The sequence below is a fragment of the Amblyomma mixtum genome, chromosome 7 (assembly GCF_055824585.1).
Source record: "Amblyomma mixtum isolate Tamu chromosome 7, ASM5582458v1, whole genome shotgun sequence".
NCBI lineage: Eukaryota > Metazoa > Arthropoda > Arachnida > Ixodida > Ixodidae > Amblyomma > Amblyomma mixtum.
The window spans coordinates 127140396-127146395 of record NC_143018.1 but is presented as its reverse complement, the minus strand read 5'-3'; positions in this window follow the sequence as shown (position 1 = coordinate 127146395).

Here is a 6000-nt window from a genome sequence, read left to right as displayed (position 1 = left end):
CCCTCCGTCCCCCTCTCTCCCTCTATCTCTGTCTCTCTCTCTGCATCTCTCCATCTCACTCTCTTTCTTTCCCTCCGTCCCCCTCTCTCCCTCTATCTCTCTCTCCCTTCCCCTCTCTCTGTCTCTCTCTCTCTGCATCTCTCCCTGTCTCTGTCTCTCTCTCTTTCCCTCCGCCCCCCTCTCTCCCTCTATCTCTGTCTCTCTCTCTGCATCTCTCCGTCTCACTCTCTCTTTCCCTCGGTCCCCCTCTCTCCCTCTATCTCTCTCTCCCTTCCCCTCTCTCTGTCTCTCTCTCTCTGCATCTCTCCCTGTCTCTGTCTCTCTCTCTTTCCCTCCGTCCCCCTCTCTCCCTCTATCTCTGTCTCTCTCTCTGCATCTCTCCGTCTCACTCTCTCTTTCCCTCCGTCCCCCTCTCTCCCTCTATCTCTCTCTCCCTTCCCCTCTCTCTGTCTCTCTCTCTCTGCATTTCTCCCTGTCTCACTCTCTCTCTTTCTTTCCCTCCTTCCCCCTCTCTCCCTCTATCTCTGTCTCTCTCTCTGCATCTCTCCGTCTCACTCTCTTTCTTTCCCTCCGTCCCCCTCTCTCCCTCTATCTCTCTCCCTTCCCCTCTCTCTGTCTCTCTCTCTCTGCATCTCTCCCTGTCTGTCTCTCTCTCTTTCCCTCCGTCCCCCTCTCTCCCTCTATCTCTGTCTCTCTCTCTGCATCTCTCCGTCTCACTCTCTCTTTCTTTCCCTCCGTCCCCCTCTCTCCCTCTATCTCTCTCTCCCTTCCCCTCTCTCTGTCTCTCTCTCTCTGCATTTCTCCCTGTCTCACTCTCTCTTTCTTTCCCTCCGTCCCCCTCTCTCCCTCTATCTCTGTCTCTCTCTCTGCATCTCTCCGTCTCACTCTCTCTTTCTTTCCCTCCGTCCCCCTCTCTCCCTCTATCTCTCTCTCCCTTCCCCTCTCTCTGTCTCTCTCTCTCTGCATCTCTCCCTGTCTCTGTCTCTCTCTCTTTCCCTCCGTCCCCCTCTCTCCCTCTATCTCTGTCTCTCTCTCTGCATCTCTCCGTCTCACTCTCTCTTTCTTTCCCTCCGTCCCCCTCTCTCCCTCTATCTCTCTCTCCCTTCCCCTCTCTCTGTCTCTCTCTCTCTGCATCTCTCCCTGTCTCTGTCTCTCTCTCTTTCCCTCCGTCCCCCTCTCTCCCTCTATCTCTGTCTCTCTCTCTGCATCTCTCCGTCTCACTCTCTCTCTCTTTCCCTCCGTCCCCCTCTCTCCCTCTATCTCTGTCTCTCTCTCTGCATCTCTCCGTCTCACTCTCTCTTTCTTTCCCTCCGTCCCCCCTCTCTCCCTCTATCTCTCTCTCCCTTCCCCTCTCTCTGTCTCTCTCTCTCTGCATTTCTCTCTGTCTCACTCTCTCGTTCTTTCCCTCCGTCCCCCTCTCTCCCTCTATCTCTCTCTCCCTTCCCCTCTCTCTGTCTCTCTCTCTCTGCATCTCTCCCTGTCTCAATCTCTTTCCCTCCGTCCCCCTCTCTCCCTCTATCTCTGTCTCTCTCTCTGCATCTCTCCATCTCACTCTCTCTTTCTTTCCCTCCGTCCCCCTCTCTCCCTCTATCTCTCTCTCCCTTCCCCTCTCTCTGTCTCTCTCTCTGCATCTCTCCCTGTCTCTGTCTCTCTCTCTTTCCCTCCGTCCCCCTCTCTCCCTCTATCTCTGTCTCTCTCTCTGCATCTCTCCGTCTCACTCTCTCTTTCCCTCCGTCCCCCTCTCTCCCTCTATCTCTCTCTCCCTTCCCCTCTCTCTGTCTCTCTCTCTCTGCATCTCTCCCTGTCTGTCTCTCTCTCTTTCCCTCCGTCCTCCTCTCTCCCTCTATCTCTGTATCTCTCTCTGCATCTCTCCGGCTCACTCTCTCTTTCTTTCCCTCCGTCCCCCTCTCTCCCTCTATCTCTCTCTCCCTTCCCCTCTCTCTGTCTCTCTCTCTCTGCATCTCTCCCTGTCTCTCTCTCTTTCCCTCCGTCCCCCTCTCTCCCTCTATCTCTGTCTCTCTCTCTGCATCTCTCCGTCTCACTCTCTCTTTCTTTCCCTCCGTCCCCCTCTCTCCCTCTATCTCTCTCTCCCTTCCCCTCTCTCTGTCTTTCTCTCTCTGCATCTCTCCCTGTCTCTGTCTCTCTCTCTTTCCCTCCGTCCCCCTCTCTCCCTCTATCTCTCTCTCCCTTCCTCTCTCTCTCTCCCACATCACTCTCACTATCTCCACTGAAACATCCTCCTCAGGGCAAAGGACCTGTTTAACCCCTGCCAGTGATGAATGGTTCACCCAGAAGAAAGCGAGTCTTCTCGTGGAAATGCTGGCAAAGCACCCTGAGGCTACCCCTTGTTCACCTTATGTGGGCTGTCAAGAAACCCTAGTTCCTGCCCTTTCTCAGCCATAAAGAGTTGCTTCAGTCAATCAATTAATCAATCAATCAATTATCTCTTATTTTCACCAAAATAAAATATACATGGCAAAAAAGGGGGGTAGGAGAAAAAGCTGCACAACAGCAGCTTGACAAAGCTCCCTGGCAACAATGACACGACTGTAACAGTTTAAATTTTGTTCATTTTACAAGGAAAAGAAACAAAAATCGCAGCGAAAAACAAAGTATAAAAGAATAGTCTCTAGTTACACTAATGATCGCTAGCAAACAACTGCATTGTGTCGTCTTTTTTAATTGCCGTAATGTCTATATCTTGTTTTGCGAAGTCATTCAGTGTGTGGGGGAGTGTGTATTCAATGCTTTGGCGGCCATAACTTGTACGCGTCACAGGAACTTTCATGTCTGTCGTGTCAGAACAGCTCCTTTGTCATGGTTTTCAGTAATGAGGCATTGCGCTAAAGATTGCATCCGGCCAGCACTCTCAGGTTATATGAACAGCAGCATACCGATGTCCGCCTAAAGAAGAGTACATAAGCTGCATCCTGCCAGTACTCGCCTAAAGGGCTGAAACATGGGAGGCTAACAGAAAGTTTTAGAACAGGTTGATGACAGTGCAGTGGGCTGTGAGCAGGAAAAATTTTGAGGACACTGGCAACTTAAAGGTGCACTGAAGAGGATTCTGAACTTGTCTTTTTGCCGTGGGAACTCGATCTACACGTTCCTAGCATTCTTAGAAACTGTGACTTATTGCCCTGTGTGGCCGATTTCCCTAATTAAATCGAATTAACGTCCGGCTCCCGCTTTTATTTTTTTAATTCTCCCTCGTACGGTGGGCGGAGTCGACCAGCGCGTGAAGTGCCTTTCAGCCAGCTCTGTGGAGGCTTTGCTTTCGCTTTATTTTCTTTTTTAGGTTTCCATGAATAAATAGTTTCATTCGCAGATAATATAGCCGCAAAATAAGCCCGCAGAAATAAAAATCGGTGCGGACTATTTCCCACTACGGACTACTACGTATTACTCCGCAGATGGCAGAGCGGCAAGCCGCCACGGGACTGGGTGAAAGGCACTCTCCGCGTTGGTCGACTCCGCCCATCGTATGAGGGAGAATTAAAAAAAAAAAAAGGCGGGAGCCGGACGTTAATTCGATTTAATTAGGGAAATCGGCCACACAGGGCAATAAATCGAGGTTTCTAAGAAATCTCGGAACGTGTAGATCGAGTTCCCGTGGCAAAAAGACAAGTTCAGATTCCTCTTCAGTGCACCTTTAAGTGTTGAGAGCCTAAAGCCGGACACTATGCCGTGACGACTTATGGCGGATGTGACGTGACACCGTTCCTGTGGCTATATCGATACCTAAATTATACATCTTTTGGGTGATTTTAAGTGTTAATTACGCTTAATTACACATTTTTGCATCTAATTTGACACAAATCTGACATTGTTCCGACCATTCTGTGACAATTTTCACTATGCCGTGACGACTTCCATTGGATGTGACGTCACACCGTTCCTGTGGCTATATCGATGTCCACGCTATTTCGACACAATTTCAACATTTTTGCTTATAATTAATTAACTAATTAATCTACAGTCATTAAACTTGGCTTTCTGGTTCATTTTTTCCTCCTCTATCTGAAGTAATCATGTGTTTTCTCCTATCGTTTTTAGTTCCCGAGTTAACACTAGTTAAACGCCGCCAAAGCTGTAACACCCTCAGCTGACGGACGACAGTATGAGCCATTAAAAGCTTTCACCTTAAAAAAGAAATGCGGGGTAACCTTGACAGACAAAAACACCAATGTATGGATTGAAGGACAAAATCGAGCGGATAATATTTCTGCAGAAATGAAGAGGAATAAATGGAAAGGAAGTTAATTGATGGGGATAACATTTAGAAACAAAATGAAAGCAGCAGGGGTTGGAAAAATTGTGTAAAGAATGCCATAGTGAACAGAAATCAACAAAGGTAAATGCACATGGCGAAGAGGTGCTAGTGGGCCAGGCAGGGAAATGAGATTTCGAGGTTTTCAGGGATATGATGGCCATGGCTTGTCTGTAACAGTCATTCGGACATCGGTTGAAAAGGACTGTGTCCTGAAGCAGACAGTTTTATTAGTACTGTGGAATAATGCTTACATGTGTAGTTATTACACGAGCTGCTAGTAGGATGCTACAGATTTCATGCTGCCCTCTTTGCTTGGAGATACTCATGATTATGATGCATGTCATCGATGACTAGAGTTTCAATTTTTTAGAACTGTCCTTACCCTATTTAAGCTGTTTATACTCTGGCAAGTTCAAAGCTGAATATGTTTGTACTTGTCTGCGTGCAAAAGATTCTTACTCAGTTCAGCATTGTTCTATCTGAGCAAAGAGAATGCACACTTGTTGCATCCTTGCATGCGTTAATAAACACTCCATGTCTTGGGGGCAAAAGGAGATTGTTAATGAAAGAAACTATTGCTAAGTACAGCATAGCACTTCTTTGCGTCCCTGCATCTTTGTTGCAGTTTGTCGTTCAGCTGAGCGATTTTTATTGTATTAAGGCGAAAACCTTTAATGTCTCATTGTTTTCGGCAGAAGGTTGCCAGCAGAGGTGTCACGCTTTTCGGTTGGCCGAAATGGTTATGACGTCAGAGTGCACCCATTCGCAGTAATGAGGTCACCCACGGATGCCTGACGCCCTCTTTTGGAGCACATGACAACTAATGAAATAGTTGTCGTCTGCTCCGACAGGGGGCATGAGGCGTCCGTGGGTGACCACATTACATGCCTCATTACTGCGAACAGAGCCATGGATACAGCCGAACTCATCGAAGCAGAGAGAGAGTCGTGTTAGAGAAGCAGTCAAAGTCGGCAGTCAGAATGTGTAGTTGTAATGTGTAGTCAGTGTGTAGTCAAATAAAGCACTAGTACAGCACAAACAGCCTTGCAGTCAATACCAAACAGTGCGCCAGGAAAGGCTTTTAAAAGCCTTGCAGCACTTTAGAGAGCCAAAGTGCCTCCTGAACTTTTTTTTCTGTTTCTCATAAAATAAGCCATGCACAACAAAGCATTGTTATGCCTATTGATAGAGGTGTCATCTCTAGATACAGAGGCTAGCTTTGACAGCTTATGTCGGAACTGTGTTAACTTGTCAAACAAGATGCTACATTCTCACACGCTAAAAGACAGGAGTACAAGCACATACAGGAACTGGTTGATGACAAACAGATTAGCAAAATGCCCAGGCTTGCACTCCGCTCTCTGGTCCCCAAGATGGTAGCCGTTACAAAGTTTGTGCAAACTATCTATAGCCATAACTAGGGAACGGGGAAGGCTCACAGTCATGCGCACTTAGCTAGTTCCTGATATTTCTGGAAGTTGTTTTTTCATTAGTTGGCGGTGCCCGATTTGTACATTGCCATGCTTTTTGAACTTATTACCTATTCACCCTTTCTTTTTTTTTTGCAGCACAGGTGTCATCATCATCACCATAATCATCATCAGCTCAACTATGCCCACTGCAGGGCAAAGGCCTCTCCCATGTCTCTCCAATTAACCCTGTCCTTTGCCAGTTGCGGCCACCGTACACCCCCAAACTGCTTAATCTCATCCACGCACCCAACTTTC